This window comes from Nesoenas mayeri (genome assembly GCF_963082525.1).
Source record: "Nesoenas mayeri genome assembly, chromosome: 20".
NCBI lineage: Eukaryota > Metazoa > Chordata > Aves > Columbiformes > Columbidae > Nesoenas > Nesoenas mayeri.
In genome coordinates this window covers 1,033,766-1,061,587 of record NC_137569.1, presented here as the reverse complement: position 1 = coordinate 1,061,587, position 27,822 = coordinate 1,033,766, and the positions used below count along the sequence as shown (strand labels likewise).

Here is a 27,822-nt window from a genome sequence, read left to right as displayed (position 1 = left end):
AGATGCCATCCCTAGCCCAGTTAATGAGAATATTTCTTTACAAAAGCAATTCAGATTCTATTTGATTAGATACTGCTTTTTTCCCTTTGTCTTGTTTTGGTTTGATTTGAGAACCGCTGAGTCAAGGCACTCAACTCAATAACAACTCTAGCCCCTGGATATTTTTTTTTAATAAATGATTTTTATTGTGTTTCTCAATGCAAATATAACTGAAAAAGGAGTCCGGGTGTCACATCCTGACAGCTACTGCCTCAAAAAGAAGCGCCGCCTTCCCCCCGAAGACGGAGTGCATGCTCCCACACAATTACATCTAATTGCAGTGATGGTTTATGAAGTTTCCATGGGTCAGTTTAAAAGGCACTTGCAGAGTCACTTTAAAAACAATCAGATGACAAGAGACAGCGAGAGGTCTCGATGCTGCTCATGGCATCACTGTCCATGGGGTGGATGAGGCCCCCAGCAGCCCCCACGGCCCCGGGTTTGGTCCAGACAAGATGATGGGTGACACTGGCCTCCCCACAGAGACAACCGTCCTCCAGACACACCACCCACACCCTGTTATCCAGACCCTGTTATCCAGACCCCACCATCCAGGACCCGCCATCCGGGACCGCTGGCTGTGACGAGCTGACCCAACACAAAGCTCAGAGCAGCCCCAGGTTCTCTCAGCACAGCACAAATCAACCACCACCCCCATGTGCACGGCCATGCAAGCCCAGCAGGGCAGCCGTCTCCCTCGATCCCCCGACCACGCTCCACAGAGCCCCACCTTAGTTATTTTATTTTTTTAAGTTAGGAAGGAGAGGGAAAAAAAAAAATTACAGTGTAAAAATTCAATTATTTTTTCCTGGCTGCAATCTCGGGCTCCAAAATTGAATCCCAAGCATATATTTTTCTGTAGAAAATTGTCATTTACAAATAAAGAATTGGCTAAAGCCAACTTGTAACTAAAGGATTTTGCAGGGCTGTCAAGAGCCCTCCGCCTGCCAGGATCTGATTTAAGATGAGGCCGAGCTTCTGTTGTCACACAAAAGAGGGAGGAAAGCAATTATTCTAAAGCAGTATTTGAAATTATCATCATTTTTATATTTGACCAAGAAAGAAATAAAAGGAGAGCTACTTCTTTTAGAAGCAAGATTGAATGTTAAGGGAAAAAAAAAAAAGAGACTACTTTGTTTCAATAGCTTCAGTCAAGGCAAATATTGGTAATGACAAGCAAATTCACAACATTTTAATGCCCAGAGATGTGCTGCGAGCTGGGAAATGGCTTCAGAAATCAGCTTTTTGGTACAAAAGTGAAGCACAAAATTAAGTCTGCTCTTACAATCTGTGTGTTCTGAGGGGACGGTTCCCCAGCTCTGAGGGGACAAATCCCCCAGCTCTGAGGGGACGGTTCCCCAGCTCTGAGGGGACAAATCCCCCAGCTCTGAGGGGACGGTTCCCCAGCTCTGAGGGGACGGTTCCCCAGCTCTGAGGGGACGAATCCCCCAGCTCTGAGGGGACGGTTCCCCAGCTCTGAGGGGACGGTTCCACAGCTCTGAGGGGACGGCTCCCCCAGCTCTGAGGGGACGAATCCCACAGCTCTGAGGGGACGGCTCCCCCAGCTCTGAGGGGACGAATCCCACAGCTCTGAGGGGACGGTTCCACAGCTCTGAGGGGACAAATCCCCCAGCTCTGAGGGGACGGTTCCACCGCCCCCTTGTTGCTTCTGCCCTCAGCCCGCGTGGGCCCAGCGGCTCCTCCGGCCCAGCTGCCGCGGACCCTCCCAGCCCCACCGCACCAGCGTGTCCCCAGCCCCATCCCCTGTGTCCCCAGCGTCCCCAGCCCTGTTCCCCACATCCCCAGCCCCTGTCCCCCACGTCCCCAGCCCCCAGCAGCCCAGGCCACAGCGCAGGTTTGACGCCGCCTGTCCCCGCGCAGCCCCGGCCGTGCTGCAGAGGGACGGGGCCGCTGCTCATCACCGGCTGCCCCAGGAGAGCCCCAGCACACAACAAATCTGCTGTTTGTGCTGGAAACAGCCATTTCTTCCTCAAACACGAACACCAGGCGAGGTGCTGCGCTGGCTGACTTGTCTGTACTGGTGCGGCCTCACCGATTTTCAGTTATTAGATAACTGCGGTGGGACACGGACCAGCTGGAAACAAAACCTCCAGCTCCTGCTCCAACCTGCAAACCCTCTCGTGAGCCAAGCGGATGAGTTACCAGGCAAGGCCTGGGCAGGGTAAAGCCCAATAGTGCTGTGGTCCCCTCGGCACAGTCTGCCAGCCCAGAGCGGGCACTCGAAGCTCTGCAAACACATCTGTCATTCAGTACTGCAGGGCTCTGCAAAATGCAGGTATTAAATGTTTTTGGAGCTGTTGTTACTGAAGGCGTCTGTCTCCCTGCAGAAGGAATTGATGGGACGGTTAGATCTACGGCTGGTTCTAAAGTCCGTTAATTGTAAGTACCTGCAGAATTGCTTTGTTTGTACATTGTGCCAGTGTTGCAGTTAATCAAAACACGTGTGACTACTACTGCGAAGAGTCATTCAAGGTTACAGCCTCCTTATTGGCTTGGCTTTTGGAAAATACATTCCCCTTTGTGTTCTGAAACCGAGCAAACACTCCGGGTGGTGCAGAAGCGCGAAAAAGCCACCCTGCGTTAGCACGGCGGGGCTGCTGCTTTTAGGCCACTTCTTGCAAGGTTAAGGTTCTGATTAAATCAGTTTGGGGCATATAAGGTAAATCTTCTCTAAGCAACAGGCTGAAGATTCAGTAGCTGGAAATACAAGTCTCGTCCCACTCAAACACATCACGGCACTATGTGGGCTAAACACAAGTGACCCGAGTAAGACGCAGGAACTGCAGTTTTGCAAAGTCAGTGTCCGGTTCAGTGTCCATTAACACCTCTGCCTACTCATGTACCGGCTCTGTGCTTCGCTTTCCTGGTGGGCGCTTCATCCCAAAACCTTCTCGTTATTATGACTATTAGGAACAAATACAGGTGGTTTTAAGCTGATGAAACATTTTGCAGAATTCCCAGAACCTCAAGCAACAAGTACTCACCCCTCTTTCCAGAGCCAAGCCCAGTCTATCTCTAACACAGGAGCTGCAGCCCCTCTTTTGCTCTTCTCCCCCAACTCCAGCACAGAGCTCCTGGCTCAGGAGGTGACGCGGCTGGGCAGGATGGGTGCACACTCACAGCCAGCACCGACAGGACACCCAGCGTGTCGCTGCCAGGTCCTGTTGCAAATTAAATCTGCGTGCTTGGAAACTGGGCTCCCCAAAGGTGCGGGTGCAGTCGGAAGTGACCCGGGCAAGCGCGGACGGTGGCGGCAGCAGCAGGATGCTCCGCACACCAGCACCTCTTTGCTGGGAACGGGACGGCCTGGCCCGGGGCAGTGGCTCAGGGGCCCAGGGCAGCGGCTCAGGGGCCCGGGGCATCCTGTGCGGAACCCACCGAGGCTTCGCATCCTCAACTCCTCCATACTGTGCAAGGAAACTGCAGTACTAATAGTGAATCTACCATTGTAAATTGCCAAAATTAGCATTAATTTCAGATTAAACTAATTATGCATATATAACTGTTTTCCAGAGCGCTCTCCTCTGCCCCGTCCGACAGCGTGCACGCGTGGGTGCGTGCGTACTCTGGCCTGCTCACCTCATCTGCACTTTGGCATTTCATCATTTCTAATGTATCCGCCTTCTAAATAGGTTTATAATTGGAAAAATCATCTTTGGTATATATGCTGAACTGCATTTTATACCCCATTGTGTTGTACATTCAAACTACAGCATTACCTCTAATTAAAAACAACAATAACTCATGTAATGGGGAAGCGATCTTGTTAACTGAACTGCCAAGCTTCTTTGGCAGAGCACAAACCATAAGCAACAATTCTCCAGGTTTTTTTTTGCCTCCGGGATCCTCATAGCAAGTTCCAAAACGCTATTAAGAACCGCAGTGAAACACGATGCGAAGCCCACGCTGAGAAAGGAGCGTTGCCCAGAGCTGCCGGCTCGTCTCCATTCACCCAACACCAGGAATCAGCCCCTGTCCCGGCGTCACCGGGCGGCTGACAAACAAGGGACGTTTTTTGCTGGTACCATGGGCTGGTACATATGAGACTCTCCAGCCCACACCGGCAAGAGGAGCTCAGTCCTGTGCAAAGGCAGCATGGCTTCGTGTGCCACGTACAGTGTGCTTAGGTATTCAAAATAGGATTTCAGCAAGACTTACACGGTGCAAATAGCTTGTGCCCGACCCTGCGTAAGCTCCTGTCATCCCGCGAACACTGACCCGAGCCACAGGCAAGTCTGCAGCAACCAACGGGCTCTTTAATCCGAACAAGCAGCACAGATTCCCAGCGGGGTAAATCGCTTCCCTTGATTTCTGTGGAAAATACAGATGGATTGTATTCTCCCAATCCACTCATAAATGAAACTGCTAACTTAGTCCTTGCTACACTGCGAGTTTTTGGCTGTCTTTGGTTTCGCTGTTAACTTTGGGAGGGTCAGTGTTGGCTGCTGTTTTCTCTTCCTCCCTCGATGACTGCGCTATCGGCAGGAGGCAGAACACACAAATGATTTGTACATGACAGACAAATTGGCAGCAATAGCCAAAGCCATCCTTGGTGTAACACAAGCAAGCGTGGCCGGGTCCTGCAGAGCCCTCCTGCCCGTTTCCCCATCCCACCCCGCAGCTCAGCCCGTGGCAGGAGGTCGTGCTGCCCGCACGGGGCCCCGCACCCCGGCACAGGAAGGCGGGTGCGTGCCCCGCCACGAGGAGCTCCCTTCATGGAGATCCAAGCGCCTCAAAATCAGCCCCAGCTGTGAGAGCTCAGCGGTTTTTTTTGAGCAAGATCTGCCTTCAAGCTTCATATCTAAAGATACAGTAAAATTCACCAGAGCCAGACTTCACACCCTCCAGAGAACAGGAATAGATCACAGCCCCCCAGCCTGGCTAGAACCAGTTCTATCACATCCCTTAGGGCTGTTCCCTCCTCCTGTGCTCATTAACTCTTTGGTGCGTTCCAGAAGCAAAGCACAGAGGCAGCGACAAGGGAGCAGAGAGAAAGACCTATTTAAATCCTCCCGGTTGCTTTGGCTTCTCCTGCACAGTACGGTAAGGAAGGTAACCCTAAATATCCCCTGAGCACAGACAGCTCACCTAACATGCCTGATTACCATTCAGCAGTGCTTAAGAACTGCATTGTTTAAATAAAGATGATGAATTTTTAAAGGAATGCATCTCAGGACCACAAACAGAGATCGCCGCCCAACACAACTACGTACCAGGGGCGGGATCTTTGCAATGCCCATGTAATGCAGGGACAAAGGTCCCAGTGGGAAGCAATTAAGACTCTGCTCCTAAATCTACAGGCTACTGGCAAAACTTGACGTTGTACAGAGAGAGACAGAGATCGATGGCGTTCTGCCCGGGGACCTCCCATTCAAAGCCATGGCAGCAACAGTTGATGGGAACGCAGCGTTAACCGGCCACTACAACATTCATCAGTTCCTTGGTTCACGTTGTACTGTCTTCTGGAAACACCGTGTGCCAAATCCAAACTGCGGGCATGGAGCCTGTGTCCCGTGGCAGGATGTGTCCCCAAGGGCACGGCCGTGGTCAACGTGCACCGAGGCCCCACGGGTGAACTGGGGGGTAACGTGGGTCCAGGTGGGAAACCAGGCTCAGCAGCTTCCCAAAGCATCCCAGTCCTCTTTTCTTACAAAAAGGAGGAGGAAGGAGTGTATCTGGAGGTTCAGCAGAGTTTAACAAATTCCAACAGCGCAGTCCCATTTGGAGACGAAGAGAAGCGCACACCCTGTAGGAGCTTACAAAACTCGCTCAGATCCCAACACCGAGGTCGCCGCAAGGAAAGGTCTGTAGCCGCTACAGCGCAGAAAGCACACATGACTTAAATACCTCTAAGTTAATATCAACTAATTTTTCATTCTAATCCTGTGAAATCAGCGATGAGAGCTCTCTGTTCAGATTCCAGATAACGTTCTGCTAAAACAAGAAAAATTCACAGCGAAGGAAATGTGTAAAGCAATTTACCTCCCTCCCAACACACTCCAGATGATTTCTCTGAAAAGAACAAATGGAAAACTTTAACCCTTAGCCTTGATTAATTTCATCTACATAATCTAGACGCACATGGCAATCAGTTACTGATGAGCAGTTTTACTTCATCTGCTGAGTCAAGCCGATGTCTCTGCAACACGCCGCTCGCACTTCACCGGGGGATCTTTTCCTCTGATGCGAGACCACTGAAATCGCGCAAAATGTTCAGAACTGCTTACTACTGCTCTTGAAATACTATCACGAGTTTAAGAAACGCCATGTTTTCTCGGATCCCGTCCCGCAGCGGCGGGTGCGCGGCAGGAACGGCAGCACCCAGGGCAGACACGGAACCACCGGCCATGGAGAGAGCAAGAGTTGTCGCTCTAAAGCGGAGCAAATAACCCTTGACGAGGAATCAAAGGGCCCCGAGGAGCAGCACGGAGGAGGAAGAGGGGAAGCAAGACGAGAACCAGTGGCACTTGCTCCGAAGGCGGGAGCAGCGCGCAGCTCGCAGCCCAGGGGGATGTTCGCTCACCCGCCGACCACGGGGCAAGTCAGCCGGGTCTCCATAGGGCTGATGTACCAAAGAGTCTGGGGAGGAACCTGCTGGGGACCGCGCAGCTCGGCGCTAAACACCATTGAACTCGCAGCGTTTGGAGAAGCCTCATTAGGTTGAGTACACTGCACCAGCGAGCGCTACGTCCCTTGATTTCCACGAAATGAAGAACAAAAATATATCCCCACAGCTCGATGGAGCCTGTGAGGCTTCACTCATTAAATGTCTAACCCGCTGAAAGGCTGATTTGAAGATGCTGGAACAGTGCAAGACGTCGTTACTGACATTATTGTTATTAAAGGAAGAATAAAAAAATATTATTCCTAGCTGGGAAGGTCAGAGCAGATCACCACGCCACAGATAAATCAGCCACGGTCTCCAAAAAGAGACATTATTTCTCCTTTACTCCAACATCTTAATGTGCATGACTTTTCTTGTGCTGGAAATATATTTCTATAAATCTTCCTCCGCAGAAACCTCTGCTTGCAGAAGGGGAAAAGTAGCAGATAAAATACTACCCATCAAAATGAACTCAAGTCTCTAGTAACATAACTAAATGTGTAATGTTACAGATGTTTTATGGCCAGGATGTCGGATCCATTTAGATCATTTTTACAAACCCAACAAGAAATATCTCCCCGATGCTGGAAACCACGCTAACAGGTCTCGGACCAATTGTTTATCCGAACAAAGATGCCGCTGGGGAACAACAGGAACTACCGACCAAAGCTTGGAGGGCTGGTTTCTCAGCCTTGCACCGGCAGGACGGGAGCCAGAGGACGCCGGGCCGAGGGGAGAGCACTGCGCGCCCAGGGCCGTCCCTCTGCACCAGTGATCGAGATCCAGCCCCAGCCAAGGAAAACCAGAGAGAAACGAGGGATCGCTCAATCTGCCTCGAACTTCCCATGGTCACTGCTGTACAACAGCAGCACTATCAAAATGGCCCATGTGCTCATAGCACGTTCAACCCCAGAGCAGAGGAACTAACGCACTTTGTCACCGCCATTCAACCACTGTCCCCAACCCAAGCAGGTCGCAGGTTTGCACACCCGCACGTCCGGTGAGACCAGGCGCGGGCACGCGGTGGAACTCCCAGCACCGCGGCACAGCCAGCACCGCCATGGACCCACATCACCCCCACCCCACGCCCGGGTGCGCACGCAGAGGCCGTCGGTGCCGCGCACGCAGAGGCCGTCGGTGCCGCGCACGCAGAGGCCGTCGGTGCCGCGCACGCAGAGGCCGTCGGTGCCGCGCACGCAGAGGCCGTCGGTGCCGGCTCGCTCTGACTGACGGGCAGTTTTACTTCCAGAGCCCATTAGCAAGTGGTAACCAACACAGAGATTTATTACCCAGAATGATAACTGCCTCATGCTGCTTTGTTTGTTAATTGTCACTAGCTCTGCCTTCAGAAGGGTAGGAGCCTAATAAATCAGTTATCTCCAGGAAGAATTTATTCAAAGCTGTTAACATTGTAAACTCGAGTACTTGGCAAGAGATTCTGCAAAAACGGATGTGTTTATACATTGGCATTTGGATGGCAGAACACACAGTGTGACTCAGCACCCAGACGCTAATGAGACCATCTCTAAGCAAGACCTTGGTGGGCTGACACTGACTTTTGTCCACCAGAACAAGCCACCTTTCATTGCTCAGCTCCCCGCGGGCTGTGCCAGCACCGCACCGGGCAGCACTGGGCTTTGCTCACGGCAGCTCGGGGCACTTGCAGAACCAAGAGAGAACCAAGCCCGGCCCAACTCCAGGCACAGCACCCGAGCTTGGGCACCCTCAGCCCCCGACACTGCCAAGCTCAGTGCTACTAACCAGGTCACAACCGCGGTACGACTGACGCTCAGGACGGTTCCACCACAGCTCCCTGTGCACAGTGAGGATTTGGGGGAAGGAAATGCGGGACACGAGGCGACGGCTCCAGAAGAGGCAGAGCGCCAGCAGCCCGCACCGGAGCGCGCGCAGCCTCTCTGCCCCGTGCGCACAGACCGTGTGGACACACCAGCAACCGCCCCAGCCCGCCCGACCCACTCTCGTCCACACGCTCACCGGTGAGATCAGCTGGAACAAACCCCCTGCAAACCACAACATCGACACCACCGGGATTTACAGTGATTTACAGTACATAGATGAGCTGTCCAGACTGAATTAACGCACGGGAAATGTTTTCCTTTCACATGGAGGCTACCAGCATCAAAATAAGGAGGCCATCCCAGCAGCACCCACAGGCACAGGGAGCTGAGAATAAAGTCAGGACCAATTCCCTCCTGTCCTCCGCAAGAACTTACAGCCCCGACACAACAGCCCCGAGCTCAGGGCAGCCAGACACCTTTCTTGCCTCTTTTCGATAGCGATTTGCTGCCCATTTTTATGAACCGCAGTGTTCAGTCGTTCCAGCTCCGGAGCTCTGCCCTGCAGGCACATACACTGTGGCGAGGCTGTGATGGATCTTCTCCGGGAAGAACGGGAGAGGAGAAAGCAAAGGGGTTGAAGGTTTGAAAATGTCAGGTTTTACATTCAGCTCGAGTTCAGCAATCCTTCATCCATTGTTAAATCACAGACCACACGCTGAGAGTTAAAGACTGATATAGGACTCCAGGGACTAATCGAGGAACCATTTCAGCTTCTAACTGTGCTCTAACCAGGCACTTAGGATGCAAAGCACAAGTTTGTGATTCTATTGTACACTGCATCAAAATGACTTTTTGATACATTTCTGCAAATAACTAATAAGTAAAAAACCGCCATCGCCCTGGTGTTTAACATAATTCTTCCCTCTGTCCCCATCCTTATATTCACATTTGTGACAAACAGCCGCTGTCTTCAATTAGGTCTACTTGATGCACGCATGAAGCCCCCAAAATATGAAAGAGTTTTTATGCAACAGCAGATTATCTAATGTGCGCATATTTTGCAAAAGAGCACCTTTAAAATACCTAGTCACAGAGAAGGGGAGAAAAAAGGCATTCCATTCAGTGAGAGAGAAAGGAACAAAAACCCACATAAAAGCTGCAAGAAAGAAACCGAATGCGTTTTTATATTAAGCAATCAAGTGCTGTCACACATTGAAAACACAAAGCACCGAAGTTTAAGTGGGCACACTGAGGGCCCTGCCATGGGACACGCTTCCCGGCAGCACAGAAAGCGCTCCCTTATCGCCGCGGCGCAGCGAGAGGCGGCACCGCTGCCCATTTAACAAACCCAGAGAAATAACTTCTCCTGACAGGCTGACAGCTGACATTCTCAACCGAGAAAGCTGGGTGCCAAGAATTATCAGGCCTGGCTTTTCTCTCCCTGATAGATGACAGAGCAAAAAACAACAACGGCCACACACATCTCATAAATCACAACTTTTATTGAATGCCTCGCCACATAATAGCAACAGTCACACTGAATAAAGACGCTTTTCAGTGCTCATCTGTAAAATACAGGGGGAGAATAGGGATCATTTCCAGCACTAACAGCCTGTCCCAGATAGAGCAGGTATTAATATCAGTGCTGTTGTTATTTCTTATGGAGTTACCTGAAGAGTTTGGAGGGTTTTTTAAATATTTCATTGTTTTTTTTTTAAAGAAGCACAAAAGAATGCAGACAAGCAAAACAGAAACTAAGTGCCTGAGGGACGGGGTGGAAGGGAAGAGCAAAACTCGGAATAGGTGAACCGCCCAAGTCCTGTTGCTGACGGTAACGTCTGCGCTGAGAATCAAACTCGGCCCTCGGGACACCAGCGCTTGTTGCAGAATTGCCCCTCCGGCCTGGGTTCTTCTCTCTGAAGTGCGAGGAACCCACCTCCAGCCTCTCGGGACCGGAGGAGAGGGGCGAGGAGAGCGCCCGTGCATGCCAATGAGGAGAAGGCAAAGGTGGCAGCCCCAATCAAGGCAAATTAGCATCATCTCCCAAGTCAATTAACTGGGAGGAAGATTGAAATGACAGTGAAAGGAGTGAGACTGCAGATGAATACGAGATGGACCGGGAGAGGGGGGAAGGAAAAGATAACTTCCTAACATAGCAACTTTATCTGACAGGCCCTGATTGAAGCGAGCGGCCCCGGAGCAGCGTCCCCCGGCAGCCCCGGGCCCGGCTGCGCCCGGCCAGCGCCGCAAAGAACGACAGCATTCAGAGTGCGTGTCCTGGGAGAGCAACAGCAAGAGAAAATCCCGTCACGTCTTGAAGAAACAAACAGGAAGAGGCTGATTAACTCGCAGCGAGGCTGAGCACGTGGTTCACCAACGGGACGCTCCCTCCACGAGCTCCTATCTAAACCCTTCGCGTCCTTTTCCAATAGAACACACGCTGGCACGTTCATGGCGAGAGGATTGTGCTTCGCAACCAGCTGAACCAAAGAGCACTTGGATGTGTTGACGGTTCCGTTAAGCTACTCATAATAAAGATATTATTTTCTCCTTTTATCTGAAATGGTGAAATATCAATAGCACCGTTCACCTGAACGGTCGAGAGGCACTTCACCTTCTGATTTCATGAAAATCCTAAAAATGCATTTTAATCTCCCTTGTAACAGAAAGTTTGCAATACGATCTTTCCAGCACATAAGCCAAAGAAAGCAGAGGGGCACTTGTATATTAAATCAATCACCAAAACTTCCCTTCACGCAAGCTAATTAAAATTTCACGTGATCCACACCAATAACGCGATAGAGGATCACAGCTGGTGTTTTCAAAATCAAATCACAAAATAAAAACACAAAGAGGATCTCGGTCTGCAACCCGATCACTAACGAGACAAAAATAGACACCCGGCTCACACTGAAATTCAATTCAGTGCAAGTTTGACACCCAACTCCTTTGAAACTTGAGCCGTGGGCGTCATTTTGAGCGGCTCAGCCCCAGAGCAGAGTCCGCAACTCCAGCACCCACGGCCGGTTCACACGCGGCTCTGCGCCCCAGGGGTCCCCAAGTTGTGTCCTCCTTGTACCGGTGTTGGAGCGGCTGTAACACACACAAGCACTTCACTGGAAGCGAAAGCCTGATGGCAGAGTCTGCCCAAGGCTTCACAGGAACAAGCACCAGCTCAGGCAGCAGATCACGGGGGTTCCCGGGGTTCTCCTCGGCGCTGTGCCCACGGCAGCACGTCCCTTGCACACCTGGCACGCTGGCTGAACCCCCATGGCGCGTATTTCAGCACCACGAGACCAATCAGGCTCATAAAGAGGTGACACGGTTGCTGTGACGGAGCAAAGGCCGGGTCCCAGGTGGCCGCGACAAAGGGCCGGTGCTCGCGGATCAGCGGCGGGGCAGCCGGGCAGCCCCTCGCTCCGGCACCAGGACAGGACACGCCGAGCGGCACCGGCATCGCCGCGGCCCGTTTCCACGGCCCACTAGTGCTCCCCAGCACGGAAACCTCAACCTTGCCAGGGTCAGCTCCGCACCACTGCCCCCTGCGAGCCCCAGATGAGCTCCTGGCTTCGGCCGCGCCTGCTGGGCTGCACCAGCGAGCACACGGAACCGCCTGTTTGGTTCTCCTGCACCCCAACCGGGACACTGAACCAGTTCCGTGTTTTCCAAACCAGAGGCCCTGACCTCAGATTTTATTAAATGCAAAACCCTTTCAGTGTCTGTTTCCAATATCATCTTTTTTGAGAACACAGCCTGAGCGTATGTTCCTGAGGCTTTTGCCCAAACGGTGGGTGGGTGTTACGATAAACTTCTAATGCAAGATGGCAACCACATATGCCTGAATACCTCCGGTGAGGTTTGGCTCTTTCGTTTTGTCAGGTTCAGGATTAATAGCATTAGGCCACTACCAAAATTAATGAAACGACTTCCAGGCTGAATCTGAGCCGAGACGCCCAAGCGAGCTCGTTTCCCCTGCCCCGGTGCCCGGTCCGAGCCCAGCACAGCGTCTCCTGCGCCCGCCCCGGCGCCCACGCTGCTCACGCTGCTCTCCAGCCGCACGGCACGAACGATCCAGGGGAGTGATGAAGATCTGCAGAGGAGCCGCTGTGAAAGTGCTTTTATTGCTCTCGGAAGGGTAAGGAGGCGAAGGGAGGGGGTGGGGATTTTGTTTCCAATATCCATCTGCTCCTGCTGCTGTTCTGCATGTAAAATCACACTTCCGAATTGGTGACATCCTGCCTGGTTGCTGTGGAAATAGCTGCGCCGTCACCGGCAAGGCCAGCGCCTCCACTTGGGGAAGGAGCAGCAACAAAGATAATGTGCTCACTTAAGTGTTGCTCTAAAGAACCAATCAGCCAACCAGCCCAGACAAGGGGAAAAAATTAGGAGAGAAAATGACGACCAGAGCAGATTTGCCTCTAAACCAAATGTTTTCTAAGTTTCCTAGGAAGGCATTAGCATTTCTTTAATTTCCATTGGTGTTTTTCCTTTGTTCCATTAAACACTGCAAAATCCACCATTAATGAAAACTCAAAACCGTCTCTGTTCACTAAGCATGGAGCCATAAACATCAGCATGGATTGTATTATTTCTAATCTGCTTCATGGGAAGGAGACATATATTTGTGTAAAGTGCCGCATCATTCTTTCTGTCCAAGGGCCCCATTACCAGACTGTACTTATTTGCAAGTCAAATTATGATGCCAATATTTGAATACATTTTCAAACCCCAAAAAGCCAAGCCGGTAGCTTAGGCCGTGCCCAGCTAAGTCAGCGTGACAGGCCCAGCGCCGGTGCCTGTGCTCAGCGGCTGCTCGGATATATTTAGGCGCGGGAGGGCAGGCAGGGGGAAGGGAGCAGGCGAGTCACTGAATTCACTGCTATTAGTAACCAAAAATAACAAGCACCAATTCAGCTGCATCACTCGAACGATTCAGCTCCATCGCGTAGAATGCGGTTAATGGAGAGTTTACCAGCAGAAGGGCAATGCCAGAAAGGACACACAACACACTCGGAGGGGCAATCAGGGAAGCTGTGCCCTGGGTTTACAACATGTATAATGAAACGCTCGCTTCCCTCGTGCATCGCCCTCTAAAATTGCCTAAATAAAGAAAAAAGTAAAAGTTTGGAAGGCAAATTTTTTTTCTCAAGAGAGGAAAGAATACTGTATATAGATACAGACTACACGTGTCTATTATGTAGTCTGATGCCCTTTTCGTCTCAACTCCCGTCCTTGTTCACGCGCTGTGAGAGGGAAGCGCCACTCTCCAGCTCAAAGGACAACACGCCAAGTGTGTTTGAAGAGCCGGATTCAATCTCTCCTGTCCTCCTCTGAAGTGCTGCACTGAACCTCGGCGAGCGAGCTGTATTTACACACGGAAATCAGAAACACACACAGACGGAACATCCCTGATAGATCTTCAGTTTCCAAAGAGGGAGAGCGGGGTCTGCCTGCTTTCCTGAGCTCTCCAGGTACCCGGAGATGCGCTCACAACGTGGTGGGGAACCCTCACCGCGCCAAGCAAGGGGGCGAACACAAAACTAGCCCAGAACCCTCTCAAAAGACACGCAATACGTGCGAGTGACAGCGGCCGCAAGACACGGTTCCCCCGCGATGGGCGGCCTCGCGCTACAAAGGGCTGGCACGGGAGGGCACGGGGTTCCGAAGGATTTGTGGCTGCTGGTAACGAGGGCCGGAGGGACAGAAGGTTCAGGGCGCAGCCAGGCAGGCTGCAAGCTTGGGAAGCCCAGAGCGGTGCCTGCGGCCCAGCACCGGGAGCTGGAGCCGACCCCAAACCCGCTCGGGCCCTCCCCAGCTCACCCAGGAAAACCTGCACCGCCTCCCCGCCCCACGCCAAAGCAAATCCAAACACACAGCCCAGCTCGTTGTGTTTTCACAGCAGCGACGCAGCCTTCAAACCTTAAGGTTTTGTTTAAGAAAAGAGAACCTTTAAATGTAAGCGGAATCAGGCACCAGAACCTTAATTTATCAATTAGACGCCATCTGTGGCTTGTGTTCTTTGAAATAATTGTTGAATTTGACAATGCGCTGCTGCTTTATAAAGTTTCTGCCAGCCTTGCTGCCATTTAATTAAATTTCTGCACTTAACTTTGATTGCACTGGAAGCACTGCTGGTTCTGCCGCTCGGGTCCCGCAGCCCCCCGCTGGGTAGAACTAACCACGTTTCCACAGTCACAGCAAAAATATAGAGATATTTATTTTTAGTCTTTGTCTTTTTTCAGTCTTCACCAAAAGAGAAAATATCACCATAAACCCCCAACGATCGAGTGCGCTAGAGCCGTAACACCCGCCATGGAAAGCGGCAACTTCCATGTCTCCCAACAACAGGCAGACACTTCCCTCTTTGTCTCCACCATGAGACGAGTGTCAGGGCATGACGGCTTAATGCGCTGCGTTTTGCTTAAACAAAACGAGCTTCCTGTGCCGCCTCATTATATTTGTGTACATATCTTGTATTTATATCTTGAGATAAAGGCAAACATACCAGCAATTTACATACATAAATATTGCACAGACAAATAAAGATCAAGCTGTCATTCTCTCTTTAACCCGCAGCACAGTTTGGGAAACACAACTTCAATAACGTCAAATTAGCAGAATGAAGAGCCCTGAGAGCCGACAGGTACCTGAGAGCCTGTGAACACCCGCCCGCTCTCCAGCTCACTGCCGCATCCTTTCCCCTCCTCATTCCTTATTGTTGGATCAACGGGAGGGATCAAACGCAGGAACCGAGGCAGGTGGCAACACGGGTTCTCCTCCCACTCTTCCGACTTAAAATCAGACAAGTGTTTCCTCACCCCGATGGAAGAGTTCATGCTAAATTAATGCATACTAGATATTTTTAAACCTTTCACTGTAAGTGTTTTCAAAGTACAAAAATAAATTTTACCTATTAAAAAAAAAGCGATTTAACGGCAGAAGAAGTTCCAAGTCAGTAAGAACAGCCCAAGTTTATGTCAGGCCTACGATTCAGGGGGTTCTAAGGGCAGGCCCAGGGGCTCGCAGGAGCGGAGCCCCCGTCTGCTGCTGCGCTGCGGCCACGCATTGCCACACTTTAATTATTCTAATGACCCTTATAGAAGGTTATGAACTATTTATTAGCAACCTGTGGGGCTGACTAGCACTGCTCCAAGAAAAACACTAATTTAGACAGTTTCCTAAAGAGTGTATTCTACAACCGGAGAGGCTGGAATAACTTTCAAGCCAATATAAGGCATGATGGGTTTTATGATGCATTTTATAGAAAGTTGCAATTGCATAATTAAGTCTCCACCCCTGATGAAGAGTGGGCGGCTGAGGAAGCCTGAGCCGGCCCCGCAGGACGCAGGACAGGCTGCAAACGGGAACTGCAGTGACCGTGATGGGGAGGGCGGGAACCGTGAGGACTATGGCAAAGATGTATTTTCTCTTCTACAGGGCTGAGACCATCCTGGATCTCTACACCTATATATATATATATATTTCCCCAATCCTACTCTTCTCTCCAGCTTCATGGCACCAAAGGCTTTTAGCAACCCCAGCAGTGACAAGAGCTGTCCTAGGGAAACATCTCGTTTCCACGACCACAATCTGAATTAATCTGCTATTTTTAATAGTCTGCTCTGGCCCACGGCAGCACAAGACCGCAGCGTTCCTCCAAGAAACGAGCACCCAAAGCAGCTCACGGCCAGGCCTGGGCAGCGGCACCAGTTCCGCCTGCCAAACCCCGGGCGTGCCTTGCAGCCCTGCGACACGGCAGGTTCTGCTCTGGCTGCGTCAGCACCGCGTCCCGGGCAGCGCCGGAGCCCGCGGAGGCGTCGGGGCCAGTTACAGCACAAGGAGGTACAGGAGGAGAAGAGACACTTTTCTTGGTCTTTAGTTCTGCCCTAAATTAACTTTTAATATTGAACAGAATGTCACATTTGCTTCTCCGCATAATCTAAAAATTTCTCCTTATGAAGAAGCAATAAGGAAGGCTTTTAAAAATTAAAAAGACCTGAAAACCACACAAGGGTATATTTTCATGGCTATAAGAAAGCATTTAAAATGTAGAGTTAAAAAGGTGTTTCAAGTGTTTTCATCAGAGGAAGGCGAAAATGGAAGAAAAAGAGTTTTTTTAAAAATGACCTTTTTCTTTCAAATCAGCCTGACGAGTCAGAGCACGCAGAGACCCCTTCCTGCCGCGAGGACCACGCAGCTCACCGGCCAGCACCGCACCGCACCGCTCGCTGAGTACCTGCTGGCCCCCGCAGCCCCACATCTGCACACCATCCCATCGCACACCGTCCCGCCATCCCGCACACACTCCCCCATCGCAAGCGCCCTCCTAACCCAGGGTGGGGTGATTCGCATGGGGGGTTTCACTGCAAACCTGCGGAGCCTTCGGTGAACCTGCACATGCAACATGGTCTGCGGGAGGGAAAGCCGCTGCTTGGGTTGCAAGCAGAGGTCAGTCCCGGGCAGCACCTGCCCGCAACTCTTCACCAATAATAATAATCATCATCAAACCAAGCATTTTGGTACAGGAATCGTCACAGAGCTCTCAGGGACGGGAGCATCTCTGTGCCACCACCATCTGCAGCCCTCACCACACATTCAAAATTTCATCTGACATCTCTCTGCAGTTTCATTTTATTTTCATGTCCATTTCCATGTCCAAAGCTGCGACAGGACTCCCGTCTGCCCGCGAGTAGCTGGGAAAGAGCAGACTGGAATTTACTAATCTCCCCCCAATAGCTTTCCCCCTCCAGTCTTGATTTGGTTAGAAAACGCAGAGCACTGATCAGCACAACCTGATACCGGGAAGGTGCAGATTTGCAACCAGCCAAAGCGCTGGGCTCCGCCGGAACCCCTGAGCCGGCGCGGGCACCGGCTGCCGCGCAGCGGCTCCTGGAGACGTCATGTTTGCTGAAGGCCGGAACACCAAATGACACGTCGTGCTGCTACTCAACAGTGCCCTGGAGCGTTTCTTCCATTATTATTTTCAGTTAGCGAACCGCAAAGCTTATTTTCCTAAGTTTTTCCAACAACTCTCAAGTAATACCCTTCAGCTCACCATTTCCTGATCACACTCTCCAAGAGTCTCAGACCTGTACCACCAAACCTCAACCCAAGATCCCAGCTGTAAAGCGCGCAGAGCAAGCTCCGAGTCACCTCTCACCTGAAAGCAACAGGATATTACAACAACATCCTGGTTTGGTTGCCTGAAGGAAGCCGAGCGTCCCCGCGGCAGCCAGCGAGCGCATGGAACGAGCCCTCGCTGCCACGAGCCCCATCCAAACGGGGGCACGCAGGAAACGTGGGGCCTCGGCATCTGGATGCATCCCAGGCTGAGTAGCTGCAGCCCGAAGCACCGCTCAGGAGTGCGTATGAGGAAGCTTTCATTAAAAAATAAAAACCTGCTCTCTGTAGTTAATAGTGGGAATGATGCAATTACAAGGGGGAGCAAGGATACCCTCGGGCCCCACATTCTGTTCCAAGTAGAGCGGAGGAAGCAGAGTTGTTCCAGTGGCTCCTGGAGCAGCACGTGGAGCCCGGACACCAACATCTCAGACGCCCCCAGGAAACTGCAGCAGACACCGGCCAGACCCCGTAACCCACACACTCACCTAACTCCAAACAACTCTCTGATCAATGAGTTGATGGAGACATCTGTGGTTTCAATAGGCTTCATGGCCCAGATTTCTTCATCTGAAGTGGCTACAGACTAAGAACAGGAGGGACCGTGATGAACTCTGCTGCTTCTCAGAGAAATCGGATGAATTTGCAGCAGCAGGGCTGCCAAGGAATGGTGAACCAGGAATACTTCATGCATTACATGTAATGGCAACCGTCATTTTTGACCTACACCGAAATGAATTTACAAATGACTACTAACACACAAAATTAAAAGATAGGGCCTCAACTGACTGCTAATCTTCACTAAATAATTACATTTACATATAAATGAAAACATACATACAAATCTACATCAATAAAAAGCTTTCAACAATACAACTGTAAAGCTCTATCACTGCTTTTAAAAAATGAAGCCAAATTCCTTGTTAAAGGAGACACTGAGCACTGTGGCGTATCCACCACACAGTGCAACGTGACTTCAGCACAGAGCATCACTCGCTGCACATTAACAGACTTGTTTTCCCTTTATAAATCATTTGCGTATTGAGACATGCAGCTAAATCAGCTGAAGCACAGATCTAATTAAAGAACCTGGAAACTGATTACTGAACTATGTAACACAGCAAGGGATTTTTCTTCTTTCTTTTAAAAAAAAGAAAGAGATCCGGCCTGAAATCTTATCGGTCCCACACGTGCCAGAATTAGTCCCTGCGCTTGCGTCAGATGGAGACTCTATCTACAAATCGTCACGCACAACTCGCGCTGGGGACAAACAAAACGCAGCTGTCCTAATCTGTTAGATTATACTCTGTGCTTCCCCCCATCAGGAGACAAAGTGCAGGTGTAATGCTCTTCAGAGCCAGACACTCAGACCTAAAATAGAACTGCAGGTGGTTAAAGCGAAGCGGTCGGTGCGTGCTTCTCTAGGGCAGGTGTGAGGATGTGGGAGCCTCTGGGCTCCCCCAGGTACCAACCACCCCATCCACTTCTCCAGAGCCGCGTTTGTTCCCAAGGGGAACGCGCACGGACCTGCTGTAGATGCTCAAGGCATCACCAACAAGCACTCGGGTGTGAAGCGCAGCACTGGGACATTTTTGCTTTAGGGTATTAATTACTGAATAATAAATCTATTTGCCATAGCATCAATTTGTTCTGAAGGACTGGAAATAAATATTAAAGAAACGCTTCTTTCACGCCACATGCAGCCGGTCCCACCATCCCCTGGTTGAGCAGCAGCGTCCGCAATCCCAGCACCAGAGACAAGGGGACCCCAAGGCCCCCCAGACCAAACCCTCCTTCACCACATAAGAACCCGTTCGCTTCTCAGCAGGGAAGCAGGAAGGGTTTACAGCCCCTCTATTTCTCAGTTAGATACCTGCAATTCATGGTTCCGGGCTGGCTCAGCACAAAGGCTGCTGGTGGTGGCGGCCAGCGGGTCAGACACGCTTTAACACCGGCTATTGCTATTTTAAAACGTGTTGATGCTGCTCCGAGATAACGTTTTACACTTACACCCTCATCATCGTTATGGCTTCTGACAGGTTTTAAATACAATAGTATTAACTGCAATTAATTCATTTGGAACTCATGCGGATATTGCAAGCACTTCAGCAGGATCTCCGCTGCAATTCCCCATTCATTACTGCACCATTATTTTTTAAGTGTTATCCATAAAGCAGGCTGCCAGTGCGTTTGCATTTAGGTGACAGAAGTACGAATACAGAGGAGCAATAAATTAGCACAAAAATTAAGCAGAAGGAGGCAGCGGAATTACTGCGGCCTGCTGTCTGAAGTTTTAATATCGCTAATGACTTTATGATTGGGAGCAGCGCAGCCCCCAAAATGCGGGCGGCCCCCACTCCTGGTGCAGCCCCCCGGCCCCAGAAAACGAAGGGGCTTTTCCAATGCAGCCATTACAAGAGCCAGCAGAACTGGATGGCGAGGCAGAAATCAACCTTATTAGACTATTAAATACGGCGCACAGCAGCATTCCTCCTTGGGAAAAAAAATGTCTTTGGTGCAGTTAACAGCCATTTTTAGAGCATTAATGACCTCGGGTGAAAACAAACTGGTCATTAAAAACACACATTAAGGGGATTAGCTATCATCAGAACATACAAGTTACTTAAACTGAAGTAGTTCCATATGGTTAATTTATCATTTCCAAGGTATTAATCAGCGAACAAATTCTGCTGGTTGCAAATACAGTGCCAAGGGGCAGCCTGGCGCGGCGCTCGGCACAGCCCTCGGTGTGACCATCGGCATGGCGCTCAGTGCGGCGCTTGGCACGGCCATCGGCGCAGCCATCGGCACAGCCATCGGCACGGCCATCGGCACGGCCATCGGCACGGCGCTCAGTGCGGCGCTTGGCACGGCCATCGGCGCAGCCATCGGCACAGCCCTCGGCGTGGCCATCGGCACGGCGCTCAGTGCGGCGCTTGGCACGGCCATCGGCGCAGCCATCGGCACAGCCCTCGGCGTGGCCATCGGCACGGCCATCGGCACAGCCCTCAGCAGCAGCCGCATGGGCACCACGCGTCCAGTTTCAATCTGCTGGCTACACTGAAAACAAACCAGAACCGAAAACCAGGAGGATAAATGTGCCTATGATTAAACAAACATGTTTGCACATTGTTGGCAAAACTTGAAACAAAGAAAAACAGAAAAAATTCATTTTGAGTGAATCCACATCATCTTGTTTTAACGCTGAACAGAAACACACTGTGGGGTTTTTTAGCTTATTTAACCCTTTTTAAACCTTTTGTCTTTTAGGCCCACTTTTAAATTATGAGAAAAAACCACTGAAGTTTGTTTTAGAAAATATCATCATTGTGGCCTCCAATCTACATCTGGTCTTCCCAGTTTCTCCTCCTCCCTCCCCCTTACAGAAACGCTGTTGATGAGAAGCCCTGGCCCAGGGGCACGCGCAGTGTCACTGGTGTCCCTGTCCCCGAGCTGGTTTGGGGAACCAGAGACCCAACGGGCACCAAGGGACACAGACCCACCGTCTGCACCATGGCCTGATGGGCCAGGGGAACCAGAGACCCAACGGGCACCAAGGGACCCAGACCCACCATCCGCACCACAGCCTGACGGGCCAGGGGAAGCAGAGACCCAACGGGCACCACGGGACACGGAGCTCCCAGGACACCAGTAAGATATCACTCTGAGCAAGACTTTGCAACACCCCCACTGGGACACGGGCCAGCACTCCTAACCCGGTATTGCTTTGAATCACAGTGTAGTGTCACCTGCTGACATCTAAAGATAAGACAGCAACACATCTAGACACCTACGGTATCTAAAAGATAAAGCCTTAAGGCACTAAAGGGCATTGAAGTTGTAGCATTATACAATAAACACATAAACCAATCTTAAAGCAGGATGACAACTTCAATATTTACTTGACATAACTCCTAAGTAACCAAACAGAAACATCTGAGAAAAGTAACAGCCTGCCCACCACTAAAAGGGAAAAGAAACATACCTGAAAAGTAAAGAAGAGCAAACTTTCGTTCATTGCAAGACAGAATCCATTTAAGTAACAAATACACTGCTAAACACATACACCCCAGAACTTAATGTAATTTTAAAATGAGTGTTCTTTTATCACTGAATCTTTGCGGGACATTTTAGAAGTTCAGTTCATCCTCGAAGTACCGACTCCACCACGCTGCGATGCGTGATGGAGACCATCACCCGGGGAACAACACAGAACAACAGGCCTGAGACTTCCGCTCGCCCCGCGACCAACAGCGTCACCAGATAAACCACTTCAACTCTGTACAGCTAAATCCCTGCTGTTAAGCTCCTCCCGGTACCTCCGCCCACCCCAAACCCATCGCACGGGACAACTCCAAAGGCCTCCAGCGGGCCTGGCCAAAGTAAAGGGGCTCTTGGCAATTCGGGAGATCCAAAACTGGTCCTGAAGTTTCAACGTCTTCAGATTCAAGCAATCCCATTACAAAATGCAAAGGAAGAATCCAGAAATCCAACCCCATTTCAGCTCACATCTCTGCTTTACCACGGTCTGAACTGAGCACTCCTTGGGGAAGGGACGGGCAAGTCTCTTCCCAAGGTCATTTCAAGGGTTTCATACCAGCTAGAGAACAATTATGACATGCAGCAATGCGTCCCGCGTGTTCAGTTGGGAAGGTAAATATGACTTTAATAAACACAAAACTCCACAAGCCAAATCCCTGCCTGCAAGTGCCTGTTTCTGCGGGGAACGGGAGAACAGGACGCCCGTGTCCCAGGAAGGTGTTGTGCCAACATCCCTCATTGCTACATCAAATATAATTTTCAAACCAATTAGCTCAAAAAGCATCAACACCAAAGCAATGCCTTCCACATTCTAATTACTAGGCCATCCTATTCAATTCTTAATGAGAGAAGAGACAAAGGCAGGATATGTATTAGGGTCTACTTCAAGAATTCTTTTTCTTTTAGCAAACAGATCCTCTTTTGTTCTGGTTAAACACCAATTACTCCGTTCTCTCTAACATGCAAATCAGCCGAAAATAGGGCATGATGTATCTCGATCCTGCACCACTACAAGTTTGAATGAAGGGGGAAAATAAAGCAACCCTCTAGGGGCTTTCAATTCCAAGTACTTTGTACTCTGATAAAGCTCTTTTCAAAGAGCTTTTTGTATTATCTATGGCAGTTCCCATAAGCAGCGATTTTGCCATTATGCCAAAGGAAATAGCACATTTAAGGTGTACAATATAAGCAAGGAAAGTAAAAGTAGCCAACAAAGCTGTTTACATGTAGTTTTTGGTTGTAACGTCCCACTGCAAAGAGCAAAACTCGGAAGCATTATGAGTATTACTGCACCTAGGGAAAGGGAGCGAACCGAAAATAAACGCAAAGAGCTGCAGCCCAGGTTTACAATGTGTTGGTCTGTATGAGCCAGAGCATCACGGAGACGCTGCGGCCAGAGCCCCGAGAAGGGGCCTCCCGGCTCAGAGCGAGGGGACAACCACGGCCCTGGCTCCCACGCACTGCAGGTCGTGTCAATAACCATTCGGGAACTGTTATATGCACAGACACACACGCGTTTCTATATGGAAAGATGCATTTTCCCAATGTTAACGTGCAGATCTCTAAGATGACCCGAGCCCTAAGTTTGCAGCGAGTTTGGGAGCAGACGCTGTGCCGGGCAGTGCGGCCGAGGGCGCGGGGCCGGGGACTCTCACCTCCCGCACAGCGCCCAGCACCATGGGGGGAAAGGGACCCGTTCTACAGAACACAGAGCGCGGCCTGTGCCACGGGCAGCCACCCCACCAGAGCCCTGGACCAGGAGGAAGGGCTACGGACACCTGGCATTCGAAACAAGCTCCCTAGATTGAGAGCAAACAGCACGAGCAGTCCCGCGGGTGAGTCACAAACATCCTCGAGGCCAGAGGCTGGAGGCCAAAGCATCGCAGGAGGAAGCGGTGGCTTCAACCCCTCATCCCACACTGCGTCCTTTGTGGTGTCACTTGGTTGCACAGAACGTAACCACACCACTGAGCTTAAAAATGCATTAAAAGGGGAAGCCCATGTTTACTGAGGAGCAAGACACGCCAAGGACGCTCGTTCCGCTGCAGTGTCTGCGGGTCCCACCCGCGGCACCCCCAGCACCCGAACCCCCGACCACCACAGCACTACAGAAATTACCTTGTAACTCAACTTCCTGTATACAATTGTAATTGAATTTAGAGAATGTAGCACGTATATTCAACAAAAATTACGCACACACTAATACATACATTATATACACACACACCACCTCTGGTGGTGTTTTTATAGAGAGGTCGATAAAATACATAAAAATAGCTCATTTCAAGGAGAAGGACCCTAGAGTATTTCACATATATAAATTCAGCCAAAAACCACAGCACATTAGTCTCTTCTGCCAAACATTACAGACAATCTTCCAAAAACGTTTTCATCTGTTTTGTTGGCCTTTAATATATTTTTGATTTATGTCATTTTGAATCTTTTTTCCCTTCTGTAGCTTAGGAGAAAAAAGCATTCTTCTGATTCCGGATTTGGGATTTCTTTAAAGAGAAACCCAGAGTAATAAATCTGAAGTGTCACGCTGCTACTGTATCACACGAGTACTACAGCATGTGGCAAGCGCAGTTCCCAAGCAAAAAGCCTGTAAAGTAACAGCAGAGCTGCCGTATCTTTCTGAACGGAGCACAGCGTGCTGCTCCAAACAGGTTGGTTTTACAGTATATGGAGGGGGACAAGCTCCTTGCTGAGAAAAGACTTGGGACATGGCGAGGCGAAGACCTGACCGAGTGCATGAGCAGCTCCAAGTTAACAGGACTATCCTGCGTTAAAGCAGGGCAGCCGCTGGACACCTCTGAGCCAGCACATCCCCTGCAAACCAACCTTTCCTCTTCATTTCCCCAAGGGAACGGGCTCTCTTAGCTACTGCAGCCCCGGCGGCAGGGTGACGTGGCCAAATGTTGAGTTGCACATACCACGTACACGTATCAGAACCCAATGGTGTCAAAAACCAGCTGCACTAACTAGAATGTTCTTCTTTGAGGGTCGCTGTGAAAGAGGAAGGAGAGTAGCCTGAGAGAAGCCCGAAAATGGAGGAAAAAATGAGCAATAAACCATGTAATGCAATAAAAACGGCAGTTAGTCTGGTGAGTATGTAGATACCCGGCTTATTTCAGTTTACCACTGAGAACCAAGGATAACTGCAGGGCACTGTAAAACGTTCATTCCTTTGCATTAATTGCTGTTAGAGTCATGGTTTGGTATATTATTATACCAGCCTCAGCTTGTTCTAATTCCTTATCCTATATACAACACAGCTTCCACATGCACCCAGCAACCCAACCCCTGCACCACCAGCCCCGCGTCACTGTCCCCATCTCCTGGTCCTGGTCCCTGAGCTCAGCCCTGTGTCAGTGTCCCCATCTCCTGGTCCCTGAGCTCAGCCCTGTGTCACTGTCCCCATCTCCTGGTCCCTGAGCTCAGCCCCGTGTCACTGTCCCCATCTCCTGGTCCCCAGGCTCAGCACCCGAGCGCTTCCCTTGCGGAAACAGCTCCGCAGAGCTACCAGCAAACTCCTTGACACCGATCCAGAATACAGAAAGAGACAACAGCAATAAGGCCCCAAAATGATTATTTGAATTTAAAAACAAACAAAACAAGTGCGCACAACAACAAAGCGCACACACAAAACATCCAGAAAATCAGATCTGGGCAGAGCTGGCGGCACCAGCCCGGCTTCGTTAGCAACTGACACCCAGCGAGTCTCCGTGTTCCTGGACAGGGATGCGGGACCCCTGCGCCTCGGAGACACCCTGGACACACACCTGCTCACAAACCTGCTTTCAAAAAGGAAGAAGCAAGCAGGGGGGAACGTCAGCTACGTTTTAGTGACGAGTCACAAACACCCAACACAACACCCGAGACCGGTGGGGGAATCCGGGCCGGCACGTTGCCCACCGCTGAACCCGCGGAAAGAGAAATAACTGACACTTCCAATACAACTTCATACCGCTATTAATGTACATAATTACACTGATTATCTAATAACTGCATTAGAAACATATGTACCTACACACACATCATTAAGAATCAGAAAAGCACTAAATAAAAGAAGTGAAAGCTTTTACAAAGCCGTAAAAGTTAAGTTACAGCTCCACACAGAAGTTTGCTGTCTCGAGACTGGAATTACAATGCACATTCATTTTGTATGCTTTTATATGAATGATATCTCCAAATGCTTTATGATGTTAAATAACACACAGCTGCACAATTTAATGAGCGACAGGAAAAAGCTGCATAAGGAAGTAAAAAGAAAAGCCAGGGAAGCATCTGATTTTCAAGTGAAAGTTGGTGAAATGCAACGCAATGAAGCACCATCCAGGGAAATGGTCCGAGATGGCGGGGGCTCCCGAGGAAAAGCGCCGGGAGACCCGAGCACAAAGGGAGCAGATTCGCCCCCTGGGTGGTTCAATCACCCTTTTCTAGGGAAAGACGATCTTGTCGATCTGTTTCCCCCAATCATTTCCTGCCCATTCTATCTACCGTCCGCATGTCCTCAGCTCTGCAAGCAGACGTACGGACAGCGAGTCCCGCCAGGCAGCTGATGGACACCGGGCACAAAGGCAAAGAAAAGGCAATGTCTCTTAAGGGCAAAAATGAGCCCCAGGTTTCACCTAAGGGAGCTTTGCACAGCACACAGACTTTCAGCAGAGGATTTACAGATAACAAGTAAACAGTGTCGGTGCTCTGCAGCATTACTGGACCGAACTCGCGCAGCGCGCAGCTCCTGCGCTGCGGGCAGCCCGCAAGGAGCCGCCAGCTCCAGCACCCACCCTCTGGACGCATTATTCAACATCAAACGAGTACTATATTTAGAACTTTTTCCATGAAGTAGCAGCATCCAGGGGGCTGAGCCAAGGGGCATTCAAAGGTTAAAGGAGCCTATGGGGCGCTCCTCCCGGCCGCGCTCCTGCGCGCAGGTTACGCTGCGCTGCTCCCTCGCAGATGAGTCTCCGTTTTATAAAACATCTTTGATTTGAGGAGTGAGATACTGCACCAAAAATTACCCTCGCTGGTGCCTGTATCTGGGTAGTGACCTCACAATTACAGGAGCGCACACACACAATTACTGGGACTTGACTTAAAAGGCTCTGCTAGCAAAGATTAATTTAAAGCATTAAAGAATCTAGAAAAACCCCATAAAAAAGCCTGAGCTACTTCAGTCAATATTTCAGCTTCTCAAGCTGCTCTGAACAACACACATTCTTCATTGTCTGATTTTGTCCATATTTTAGGAAACAACTGTCAGATCCTGTAGAGATTTGGATTTCATTCTCTGCAAGAAGTGTGGTCTGGCTACCAAAACAAGCAGAGAACAACTCACACGTGTGTTGCAAGGACAACCCTGCGCTTCGCTCCTCCGGCTCCCCTGCCTCGGGAACACAAGACTCTGTCACTTTTCTTCCAGAGACGACACGAGGCTTGAATTGTGTGTGTAAAGCTCTTTCACACCCAGCAATAACCAACGCAAAGACATCTAAAAGCTCAAGACAAATGCACAGAAGTGCCACAACGGCTGCAGGCTGAACTCACAGACAAACCGTCCCATCGCGCTAATAAGAAAATATCCACCTTGCCAAGCAGACCAAGAGGGAACAGCAATCCTGACCGATCAGCAACGTCACTGCCTCAAACTGGCGGCTGCGCTTCCTCCCGAGCTCTTACGAAACGCGCCCAGCGGGGCGGGAAGACTCAGCATCCAAGGACAAAGAATCAGCAGGAATGTAAGCACCAATATTTATGTAATGTATGTCATGTTCGCAGCCACAATGGAATCCTTGTCTTCCAGAGCAGGTTGGCATGTTTGGAGCATTTGTTTGTTATTTCTAAAGATGCAGGAGGCAAAGCAGTTAAAAATAAAGAGGTCACTGCATGCAAAATTAATCTTTAACTGCCTACGCTGCCTTAAATGACTTGTGGGTATTAGAGTGCGCTGCCCAAGCCGAGAGCACCTTTGTCCACCAACCAGAGGCACAATCGGCTGCCAAGCGCAGCAGCCCGTGCTCCTGCGCACCGGGGGCTCTGCCCGCGCCGCCAGCGCCAGGACACCCAGCGCTGGTCAATCCGGCTGCTGGGAAGGACACGGTGCGAAGCCTGAGCCTTGCCTAAGCCCACGCTTAAAATGGAAGGAAGAGAGTTGTAAATTAATTTCATTCCTCCCGCGAGGAGACAGCAGCGGAT

General features: G+C 50.4%; 1 protein-coding gene across 2 annotated transcripts in view; it reads right to left on the bottom strand.

Moving 5' to 3' along the window:
• The window catches only part of MSI2 (musashi RNA binding protein 2), a gene marked incomplete at its 3' end in the record, with an annotated part of 180,761 nt that overhangs the window by 115,450 nt on the left and 37,489 nt on the right, over nt 1-27,822 (bottom strand). The gene's annotated exons all lie outside the window — the stretch shown is intronic.